Here is a 13,030-nt window from a genome sequence, read left to right as displayed (position 1 = left end):
GTAAAAACAGAACAGGTTTGAGAGTTCATGAAGATAATGGAAAGCCTGCTGAGGAGTCGGGAACACCCTGAAAGGTAAGCATAAAACGTTTTTGCCTTCAAATGTTATTATTAGGTGCTGTATTGAAATGTAGATGTGCTTTTCAAGCAGTGATTCATCATTGGGTTGACCCTTACATTGACCAGGATTGTGTAATTGTTCATATGCAGTACTTTACTTTTCCATTGGAAAAAGTACTATACTGTATTTTAAAAAGTTTGTAAAAAAAAGTCCTCCTGCTGTCATTTGTTTGTGCTCTGATTTAATTGGACTGGCGGATCTAGCTTTTTTTAAAACCCTGCTTCTGAGGGTGGAAAATATCATTTGTGCCTGCTCCCCTTCCATTGATTGACAGGCACTCTGCTTTGAAATGGAAATGGTTATCTGTCCTGTCAGTGGAGCTGGAAGCTTTTGCTATGATAGCTGTTCCATTATGAATGCTTGTCTGGGTTTCAAAAGCTTCAGATCAGCAGGTGGTCTCATTGATCCAAGAACTATTGAAACTTTTATGAGCCTTTAATAACACATTATGTCTTTGTTTTAGCTTCTTGTTTGTTTACAAACCTGGTATATACTTAGAGGGTTACAACCTTTCTTTTTCCCCTGGGTTTTTGGTCCAATATCAATGATAGTGAGTTTGAATTCAGGGTTTTCTTTGATTGTTAGAGGTTTAATAGTTTTCCAATGATTGTAATATAATTTCAATTGCTATTGCCTTGCAAAGTAAGTGAGGAGTTATGGAGGATACATGGGGAGCATAGAGGTGGCATAGGAAATGTGAGGTGGCATGGGGGCATAGAGGCACCATAGGGTGGCATGGGGAATGTAAGGGGAAATGGTTGATATGGGGCACAGAGATGGCATGGGGAATGTGAGAGGAAATGGGATAGCATGGGGATAGGGCATGGGGGTATATGAGATGGGATGGGCTGGCTTGGGGAATCTGAGGGAGGATGGGGTGGCATTGGGAATGTAAAATGGCATGGGATGGCATCAGGATGGATGGAAGGATAAGGGGGTGAGGAATGAACTTTTGGGGGGACGGGTTTAAATGATGTTGTGAAAAGACAAAAGTCCCCAGTAAAGGATCAAGTGTGCATTTTGTGAGCTGTGAAAGTGTGTAGGTTGGGTCTTCCAGAGCCCAGATGAAAATTCAGCCAAACGTCTTGAAATAAAAAGAGAAATTTAAACTAAAGGGCTCAAGTGGTGGCACAAAGTTGCCATTGCTAAATTAACTACCTGATGAGTGAATGTTTGGGCACTTGTTTGTACCATGAGGCTGCTGGCCCTCTGCTCTCCTTCCTGCTCCATTCTGCAAACCCAGTCATGACTGCTGTCTGCCTTTGAAAATCAGCTTCCTGAACCAGTTCCTGCCTCCAGGATCACTAATTGGGCACCAAACTCACCTCTGGCCCATTCAGGGCCTTTGGGTTTCAAAATAGGGTTGTGTCAGTGATGCTGATGCAGCGCAGGGTCAGGAAGTGGAAATAATTTGTGCCTCGAGTTCCTGACCTCAGATGGAAATTTAGCCCAAAGTTTCAGTAAAAATATCAATGTGCCAAATAATTAATTGTGAGTTTAGTAAAATGATTGTGCATCAAATTTGAAAAAAATGAGAAACGATAAATAGATTTTTTTTAAAAAAACACTTGTTTATTGAAAAATGGTCACTGAATGAAAACAGATTTGCTTCAAGAAACCACTGAGTAACTCAGGGATCTTCACCAGCTTTGAACATTTTAACTCACATAAAAGGCACATACGGACATAGTTTTAAACCATTGTTTTGCTAAATCAGGCTTTTGAAAGTGTTTTGTTTAATGGAACATCTGTAAAAAGAACTAATTATATTTTGGGACCATTTCAAAATACTTTTCCAAACACTTTGCAATATTTGATAATTAACACATTCTGCTTATTGCAAATTTCTGATTGCTAATTTGTTTCCTCAGCAACTATTGTGCTCAATAGTATGTCCAAACAGCTGATTTCCTTCTGTCTAATGTATTAACTGTTTGTGTCAAGTTATGTGATCCAGTGTATAGTGTGCTGGTATTTGTCCAACAGCTGCTTTTATTTGTAACTAATGTGTGTAGTTCTAAATGTAGGCTAACATATAACCCTTCCACAGCCTGCTCATTATTTTGATAGATTTTAATAATTGTCAAAACTTAATTTTACCCAGACATTTTTTGCACGCAATTCTGCTGGTTTGTATACTCTGTGGGATTTTTGGCATGACTAAGCTAACAGGATAAGAGCAGTCTGATTAAGTGAAAAGAAAAATCATAGTGTTTTAATGTATGCTGAAATGTAAGTTAGCCACTTCTTGAGGGTCTGTGATTGGCTTGTTTATGTTTTTGAAAGTTGTCGAATACCAGTCCTATATTTTTCCAGAGGCACAGAAACTGCAGAGCAGTTTCTCACCCATTTTCCTGACTGATTGTCAATAATTCCCCTTGAATCCTTGACATCAGGGGCATTAGATGATTACATTTTGCCAAGCTTTCTAAACTAAATCTTTTCCGCTCCCTCCAATTCCTAAAATCCTGGCTTGACCCCCACTGTTGACATTTAAAGGATTTACCACAATATTTGTTCTTCCATTTTGATGTGCATCCAGTTTAGATACAAGTATATAGTGCCAGGGTTGAATCCAGAACATAAATTTGAAATGGGTAAATTATAAAAGCAGTCTACTTTTGTGCATCTGTGTGGTACATAACCCCGTTTAGAATTATTTTCAAAACTCCACTCTCTTTTTCATTCAGTTCAACTATTTCTTCTTTTGTGAATTAAATGGATGGTCTTTTCTTAAATGTATGTTAGTTCATCCTCACAATACATTTGGATAATTGTCTGTAATAGGACTTTTCTTACTTTGTAAATGCTATTTTGTTAGTATGTCATGCTAATATCCTCCAGCTGATTCTTACTTGTCAGTTTAATATGCTGACTATAGCACATTGTTGGAGGTTGGGTGAACCACATTGATGAGCACAGGACAATTCAGGCTTCCAGTACAATCCGCCCAAACAATTCGTGCCAACATAATCCAAACCTAAATTGGGGATGGTTTAATTCTGGGTCCAATGCAAATGTCCGCAAGGATACTGAGTATGTCAGAGGCAGCTCCAGTAATCTACACAACATTTTTACATGCTATCATAATGTGGCACTGGTTGCAGTATAATTGAAATGTAAATATTAGAGCTAAAACCATTTCCTTCTTTCAGGACAGGAAAAACATGTCGCCACCAAAACTTAAATTATAATTTCAATTGAAGAAAGTACTTTTGTTTATATATTTAATGCAAATTCAAAATGAGAGGCTTCACAAAATCCTTGGAAGGTTAGCATTATACTTCCTATCCCTCTTAATCTGCACTGAAGCAACTGAACAAATCCAAATAGCTTTATGTCGGTTTCATATGTAGTGATCTCTTAGTCGGACCATTGATTCTGAGTTGGACCACAGTTGTATATGTTGAGTTATGTATTTTCAGAAAAAATAGATTATTGAAGGCTATCATCATGATGGGGGGTGGGGTGGGGGGGTGGTGTGGAGGGGGGCAGGGGGGCGAAGCGGGAGCAGACACGGATGGGCACAGACCTGATCTCCGCTCATGATCTGGTCCATACCGCCATTTTATGCGAGTGGGCCAATTAAGGCCCTCCCAGCGTACTTCACTACTCCCCAGCACAGCTGGAGTGGACGGCGGTGGGCGTGCTCTGGACGCCGGGTCCAATGGTGGCCTGCATAAAGGAAGGCCTTGGCAGCCTCGGAAAGGCTGCTGTCAATGGCTGGGTAAAGGACTGTGCAGAGGGACAAGGTATGTGACAAAAGTCAGTGGGTAGGGCATGGGGGCCAATGTGCCCCTCGTTTTTCAGATGACTGCCTTGCTGTCCTCCTCGAGGAGGTGGCAGCACGGCGGGAGGTACTGGTTTCCCAGGATGTGGGGAGGAGACCGCCCCCCACATGATGAAACATGCCTGGGAGGAGGTAGCCAAGGTGGTGAGCTCCTGCGACGTGGTGCAGCGCACCTGGATCCACTGTCGCAAGTGCTTCAACGACTTGTTGCGCTCTGGGGGGGGGGAGGGGGGGGGGGGGGGGGGGGGTACCATGTCAGCATTGGTCATGTCACCCAGCAATTTGGCGCCCCCCTGCAGCCCCCCCTGCCCCCCTACCAAGCCTGAGTGTAGTGACTGCATTGAATCATTGATGGCATGTGTCCTTTGTTGGGTGGGCCAGCAGATGTTGACCATGCCGAGGTCAGCCTGAGAGGGCGGTGAAGAGATGGGTTCTGAGTCCCACGTGACTGGTTTGGGGGCAACCTGGAGTAGCTGCACCCGGGTGCTGTGCTTGAACTGCAGGACATATCCAAGTCAAGGTGATGACATGCCGGGAGGGGAGCTTCAAGATGCCATGGCAATGAACCATTTGCCTCCCCCTGCGCTCCATGTGCTTGCACCCCCTTGTTATGGAAGGATATACGGTGTGGTGCCTAATGTGATGTAGGCAGCATATATCCAAGGGGGGATGGGGAGGGGGGGAGGTGAGGAACAGGCCTAGCTGAGTGTTCGGCAGCAGCGGGGTGAGGAGGCACTGGAGCCCTGATATGTCTCACTCTGGTTGGGCTGGGCCGTGCGCAAAGAGAATCCATGTGCAATTTGCACGAATCAATGCTCTTCTCTCATTTTCAGGAGAAGAATGCTCATAATGTGGCAGAGCAGGTGAGGATTGGTGGTGGCCAGGCTCAGTTAGCCATTCTTAGCCATTTTGAGCAGGAGGCCCTGGATCTGGAGAGGCGCCATGTGCCCAGGTCCACTGGTGTCGGTGAGGCTGGGGTGCCACGGCCAGGTATTTATGCCCAACAGTGAGGTCAGCATTGTTCTCCCAACAACCATAGCAGTGCTGAATGCTAATTGATTTAATTTTGCAACATTGCTTGACAATTGCTTATGGAAGGATGAGCGCATAATGATCCAGGGGACAGGGATGCACATTGACATTGTCTCCATGTTAACTGATCCAGTGTCCTTGTTTTTCCTTTCAGCATCAGCGGAGCAGGGCCAGGAGGAAGAGCACCTGAGGGGCCTGAAGTCTCACCAGCGTCACACCATCTCTGTCAGGCAGGCACCAGCACAGATACTAGCACCTCGGTGGGAATTCGAACATTGGCTAGTGTCCTGGGACACAGCGGTGAGGGCACTTCATAGCCGCTGGAGGAGCTGGCAGAGACAGAGAGTGCCCATGGCGCCAGCAGTCGGAGGACTTCAGGGGACCAGGCACATGCTTAGTCAATGCCTGATGATGTGCCTCTGGAGTCGTCTGTGATGCAGCAGGGGCAGGAAATTTGGCCAGGTGTGCAGGAGTATCTGGGGGAGAAACATGAAGCTATGCTTGGCTTGGTCTCCATGTTGGAGGAGTCTATGCAGACGATCACCGAAGCAATGAGCCACATGTCTGTGTGCCATGTGTCCTCCATGGAGAGAGTGGCGACTCTCGTGGAGAGGCTCCTCAGGAGACCAATCAGGGCTTCCTGGGGATGCGCTCGGACCAGCAAGCCCTCACATCAGCATTGACCTCAGCTGGTCAGTGCCAGTGTGGGAGATGGTCTAGACATCAAGTTTCCCAGCTCGGTGCCCATCCATCCGCGGTGAGCAGGGAGCTCTGAAGCAACCTCACGACGACACAGCAGTTGCCTATCATCTCTGCGGGCACCTCTCAGGGCTCTCCAGATCAGGGCAGCAGCTCCTCCGCCCCTCTCCCAGTGACCGTAGAATCTGGTGAGGCTGCAACAACTGGGGAGATGCCAGCTATGGAACTGGCAGCTCCCTCCCAGGTGGCCCAGTACAGGTTCCACGGGCCAGAGGACGGCCACCAAGGTCATCGAGGCCAACAGGACAGCAGAATCAGCAGGCTGTCTCAGATGCCACTCCCAGCGATGGGGCAGCACCAAGACATAGCACCCAAAAACGAAAATATAAGGCACCTTAGGCACACCATGGGTTTATCACTGGTGCTTTTGTGTTGGCCTGAGATGAGGTCTCTATGATTTGCTTTGAATTGGAACACCCTTGTCATTTTGTTTCATTAAGTTTCTTTGCCTGTTATTAAATTCAGACATATGACCATGGCTGAGGGTGCCTCTTTTCTTCTGCATGTGTAAGGTTTCCAAAAATGTTATCAGTGCTTTGTGGGACATTCAGCTTTATTAACAAGGCCCTTAGTTACTGTTCCTAACCTGGCAGATTTTGCACTTAGGTATTGAGTATGGAACCTACAGCCAGGTTTGTCCTGGAGGTCCATCTGTGGTGTGCTAGCTGAACGTTCATTGGATTAAAGCCTCCCAGGTGTCCCTGCCTCCCTGCAGTATGCCTGGGTTAGTGTCTACCCCCTCAGCATTTCCCTGTGCATGCTCATCCTCTGACTCACTGCTGGCGTCATTGTGTGCAGCCGCAGCTACTGCTTTGATGTCTTTATCGTCCACTCCGTCCCCCCTTTCCAGTGCAAGATTGTGGCGAGCGCAGCATGCAACCACTATCACTGACACACGATCTGGGGGGGATACTGGAGTACACCCCCTGAGCAGTCCAGGCATCGGAAGTGCAAGTTGAGAAGACCAATAGTTCTCTCCACCACAGCCCTTATGGAGGCATGCCTCCTATTGTACCGCTGCTCAGTTTCTGTTCTTAGATGGCGGAGAGGCGTCATGAGCCAAAATCTGAGGGGATAGCCCTTGTCACCCAGCAGCCATCCATCCAGCCGGGCTGGAGCACTGAAGAACCTTGGCACCTGGGAGTATCTGAGGATGTAGGCATCGTGGGAGCTGCCTGGGTACCTTGCACAGACTTGTAGAATCAGCATCCTGTGATCACACACTATCTGCACGTTCATGGAGTGGAAGCCTTTCCTGTTGACGAAGGCACCGAGCTCACCTGCTGGTGCCTTGATGGCCACATGCGTGCAGTCTATTGCACCTTGGACGCAGGGGAAGCCAGCAATGGCCGCAAAGCCTCTGGCTTGCTGTGTCTGGCTTGCCTGGTCCCAACAGAAGTGCACACCTGAACAGAGTGTCTGTAACCTGCTAGAAACAAGTGTGGACAGCTGATTGGAAGACACCACAAAGATCACCCACCGACCTCTGGAAAGAGCCAGAGGCATAGAAGTTGAGGGCAGCTGTGACCTTCAAAGCCACTGGCATGGGGTGTCCACCCATACAGTTAGTGGAGATCTGAGGCCCAATCATCTGACAGATACAGTTGACTGTCTCCCTTGAGAGACGGAGCCTCCTGCAGCACTGCACCTCAGACAAATTGAGGTAGCTGCTCCGCTGCCTGTTTACCCTGGCAGCAGGATAGTGGTGTCTTCTGCGGCCCCTTCCACCTTGGACTACCTCTTGATCCTGCATCCCTTGTGCCTGCGCCTGTCCTCCCAAAGGTGGCTCCCCTGGAGGCTAAATGTGCACTCCTGTCTTCCACCCCCTTCTAGCCCTCCCCTTCTCCTCAGAAGAGCTGCCTCCAGTGGACAGTTCAACGCCCATTCCCAGGGTTCCAGAAACCTACAGGCCCAGAAAAGATTACTCACTGCAGAGTGCTGACCTGAAGGTTGTGAGTCCAGACAAAGCAACTGGAATGCATTTTGAAGTACTACAGATCACACAGGCAAGTTTCAATAACTTTGAAAAATCAATACATGACAGTGTGCACTCGCGAGCCCAGTGAGCTCTCTTATCCTACCTGTGGATGAGGTTTATACAAATGTCTCCTACCCGCCTGCCTGTTGCGCCCCTGCAGCAACCCAAAGATAGCATGGGCGCCGAAAAATTGGCGTCGATTTGTGAGTCAAGAGCCTTAAGTGGCCCATTATTAATGGTGGGTGCGCAGTGGATATCATTGCGCGCTACCAAACGAAATATCGCGATGGCGCGCAGGGACATTGGGACGCTCGCCCGTCATACAACAAAGGGAAAATTCTGCCCCATGACACGCTGCATTTGTAGAGGTTTTGGCTGCTGATGAAATTGTCTGATTTGAGATATTATTATGACGTGACAAATGATGTGTGCCAGGGGGATCAAATCCACAAGGGAAACTTGATCAGACGGTCACAACGGTTTTGCAATTTGTATTTATTTCAAGTTGCATGTCCTGAATTCATTAGTAACAAAACCACCAAGTCTTGGGATTTTTTTAGAAAACTAAATTAAGCATTTATTAACAAAAGAAAAGATTTCAAACACATATATATTTCTACAAAATACTACTATAATAACTCCTAAAACTCCTAATTAATCTGGCTTCCAATTACACCCCGTTAAGGCAACAGTAAACAAAAAAATAGATTTAAAATAGATTCCAGCCAGTTAACATAATACCCTGGACAGTAGAATTCAAAGTGACTTTTCCCAGCTTCGGTTTCTGCAGACAACAGCTTAATGCATAAATACTGGAGGCTTTTCACACTTCTGGTAGATCTTACAATGCCTTTCCTGACATATAGCCTCATTTCCCTTTATACAATTTCTCTCTTTTAATGCAAATTTCATTCTCCCAATTTGTCTTTAGAACTTTACTTTTCTCATAATATAAATCTATTCATGGTGCTAATATTGTCAGTATGCTTTGGGAAAAATAAACACACTACTTGGCCTAGCTTCTCTGGCTAGGTGTAACATCCTACCATCTCTTTGAAATTCAAATTACCCTGATTTATCTAAAAATGCAAATTCTCCTCACCACCTTCTAAAAAGCCATGTTTACATATTTAGCATTTTAAACCGAGCTTCTTTTGATCAGTCAAAGCCTCCAGACCAGCTGTCTCTAATTCAATTAAATCACACACAGACAGACAAACTACCCAAACACCACTATTAATCTACTTTTACAATAAATCAATAATATTATGAGAATTATTATACTTTCATGATAATATTCAAAACTCCTGTTATTCATATTTTTCTTTTGCTAATCAACAGCTGCACCACATAGTTGAGAAAATTAAGATAACAGAATCACAGGAGAAGAAATATCACAGTCCATAAAGAGAAAACATGAAGTGGTAAGTCTTAGAAAACCCCAATGATTCAGAATGATCCATTAATAGCACAAGATCTAAATACTGAAATTTATTGCATAGTCTGAATACACATATACCTGACGTCACGAATTTCACTGTACTCATTCACTTCAATTACATGGAAATTGTAATGCGAGCATAAAATTAAGTCAAAAATCTACTATATTTATCTAAATTTATGGCAATACAAGTGCAATAATATGTTAACAAACAATGAATCCACGTGCATGTTTTGCCATAAGGACATATAGCATTTACACAGCAAGGCCCCACAAAACGCAATGAGATGAATGAGCAGATAACCTTTCTTTCTGCTGTTGGTAGAAGGATATCTAGTAGCAAGGACAATGGGAGAATCTTCCTGTCATTCTATAAATAATATCATGGGATCTTTTACTTTCATCTGAGAGGGTAAATGGAGCCTCAGTGCAATGGCTCATCTGAAAGATGGCACCTCTGACAGTGTCACCCCCTACAAAACTGCACTTATGTGTCAGCCTGGAGAATGTTCCCAAGTCTCTGAAGTTGGAAAGAGATTGAAATGTTCATTATGGTATTCACTGACCTATGTAATTCTCGGCCAAAGCAATGCTCTGTGAAGCAATTAAATATTTTCTGTTCCATTAAAGAAATAATTTACGTCTAGATAGCACCCTGTTATATTCTCAGGACTTCTTATGGCACTTCACCTCCAGTGAATTAATTTTGAATTGTCAACATAAAAATGCAACCAAATTGTTCAGAGCAAGGTCCCACAAAGAGGAAATGTGATGACTAACTAATTAATCAGTTCTGGTTGTGTTGGTTAAAACTAATCATGGTTCTAAAATAAGCCTGCTACCCAAAATGATTAACCATGTGGTCAAGGCAAGTACCAAACATCATATGCCAAGAAATGCATGACTATTTCTCTTTTACAAATGTAGCTGAACAAAAGGGATTAGTATTCCAAATTATGAAATATATCAGATTTTGTGCAACTGGGTCACGCCAGCATGATTTCAGCAAGATAAAGCAGAAACATTCCAAAGCCAACACATTGACTTATCTGCGTATATCAGCTAATAGCTGGTGGTGCAAGTGCACAACAGCCAAAAAACACAACACAAGTAATCCTTTATATGGTATTGCTCTGCTCTGATGAGCCAACTGCTACTTTCAGCAAGAGAAACATTTTCTCATGTGCAGCTGCATAACTGATTTTTGGCAAAACATCAAGTGACATCATCAGCATCCAAAACCTTGACAAAAAAAACCCGTCATTTCTTTCTCACACTGAGGATGAATTAATGGAAAAGCTTTTACTCCCACTGACATAGCTTTATTAGATGAATGAAGCAGATTGGCTGAGCTATCATCTGATTGAAACTGACATACCCTGAAGTACCCCAAGGAAATCGACTGAGTAGAATTATTTAAGCTGATGGATTGCTTCTGATTCATTTACATATCTTTTGGTGGATGGATAATTTGAATCCAGCAAAATTACTTGTGGAATTTGAAAATCATGGGGATTGCATAGAACAATTAATTTCTTTACTGTATGTTTTCCTCTGTGTTCACACTTCAGTTTTCTGTCACAAGGGCATTTCACTCAATCTCCCATCAATGGAGCTATAGAGTCAATAGTCGTGATTTGACCTGCTGCTTGAGCAGTGCGGGAAGAAATCCCTCCCACTAATTCTCCTTTCCTCCATTGCTTCCGCAGTAGATTCTCAAATGGGTATAATCTACCCAATGTGGAAAATATGTGGAAAAATATTGTTTATCACAAGGATTTAGACTTGACTGCTCCACTAGGGAATTCAATGCTCTAAAATTATAGCTACAAACTAAAACTAATGGTACAATGTACATTTTCATTGGACATGCTCCACAAATTTTATCTGGGGTAACAGCTGAGGAGGCGAGTTGTAGTTGGGCATCTATTTGGTGTCTGTAACTAGCTGGTCACATAAGAATTAGGCACAGCCTTCAAATCTGCACCAGCCTCCCACTGACACCAATGGGCAACTTGCTGGCATGCCCCACCATTTGGTCACCTGATAGCCAAATCTACTCCGTGGTGTTAAAAATATGTAATTTTATGGATATAGGGATGTGGAGGGAATGAAAGCAAAGGGTAAAGGTAAATAGATGTCTTTTATATAACTGGGATGAGTAGCGGTGTAGACATGGATTATGTATGACACTTTTTTGCATCTATATTAATGACTTGAATGTGAACAAAAGAAGAAAGAACCCAAATTAGGGGCAAGAAAAACTACAGAAAAACACAGACAATTTAGTAGAGTGAGAAAAGAGGTGGCAAATGCTATACGATATGGAGAAATGTGAAGTAGTATGTTTTGGGAAAGAAACAGTGAGAGAATGTATATCCAAAATAGTAAAACTCCTAATAGAACAAGTGAATCTAAGGATGCAGATAGATAAAGCTTCAAAAGTTGGATTGCAGGTAGCAAAAAGAAATGGGATTTTCGACTCTGGTCTGGGGTTATTCTGTAAGAAAGGAGGGAAGTAATGTTGATGTTGTACAAGACAATAGTTAATTTAAGTACTGCAGACACCTGTGGGAGCCCCATCACAAAAAGCAAGAAATTGCTTGCATTTATACAGCACCTTTCATGACCTCTGGAAATTCCATAGTACTTCTCAACCAATTAAGTATTACAGATTGTCGTTTGGCAGTATGGAACTTGAGAATTGCTGAAAAAAGAGAAATATCTAAGCTTTTCATCTTGCACTCATCAGGACACTCGCAAGAATACCAATATTGGGGAGAAACACCAAATTATACTGCATGTGAACAGAGTGCTGATTGGTTTGCAAGTGTTGCCATGGAGAATGCACCACTGATGGTGACTGATATTTAATTGCCAAGCATTGTTTGAAATTTAAACCAGGCAGCTCGATCCTGATTGGTCTAGACATTGTCCTGAGGAATGAGTCAGCGAATGACTGTCACTTATTTTGTTTAGCTGAAACAGATGCAATGTGTGTGTACGTGTTCTTTCTGTCGGCAAAGAACAGGGCCCTGTGTATTAATATATGTAGCTTCCAATACACGCAACTGCACCACATTGCCAGCCCAACGGATAGTCTTAAATCGGTTGTCAGCGTAATTCTTAGCACATTGAGGATTATTTAGCAAATGCTGTCCAATCACAGAATCACATCTAATGTTGGACATTGTGTTTTGAGTTTTGCAAGCATGAGCTGGTTGGGTATTGTCTGTACCCTGCCCATTGCGAACAGCAGCTGGGACATGCTGTTTGACACAATCCACCAGTCTTTGGGATGTACGGCCTACATACCTAGCATCACACTGGCACTGAAAAACATACACCACATTACTCAGTTGTGTGATAGGCAGAACATCTCTTTGGCTTGACGGCAGCATCCTGTTAGTGGAGAATATCGCTCATTGTTATTGCACAGTAGCAATGTGAAACAGCTAGCTTCTCCTGTGATAACATTTTTGAGAAACCTCCTTGCCCTTCTAGGGTAATCTGAGATAGACAGGGCACTTTTCAGTGCCAAAAGTGACACCATGCATGCCCAAATAGATGGTGTTGCCAAGCGATCCCCAATAGGCCTAGTTCTCGCAAATGTCTTTGTTGGATTCCATGAGAAACATGTCGTCGATGAAATGGCACTAACCTCCTACCCATCACATATTTCCTATATGTGGATGATACGTTTGCTATATTTAAATCCGCAGCTGCATGTAATAATTTACTTACATGTCTTTATGGATGCCATCCTGCGCTCAAAATCACCTTTGAAATGTAACAATCAAATGAACTCCACTTCCTTGACGTACTAGTTGAGAAATCTGCCAAGGGGTTCTCTACCATGGTCTACTGCAAGCCTACCTTCACTGGTCAATACGAGCATTGGAATTCTTAT

The sequence above is a fragment of the Carcharodon carcharias genome, chromosome 7, assembly GCF_017639515.1.
Source record: "Carcharodon carcharias isolate sCarCar2 chromosome 7, sCarCar2.pri, whole genome shotgun sequence".
NCBI lineage: Eukaryota > Metazoa > Chordata > Chondrichthyes > Lamniformes > Lamnidae > Carcharodon > Carcharodon carcharias.
Note: the sequence above shows the minus strand (reverse complement) of the source record.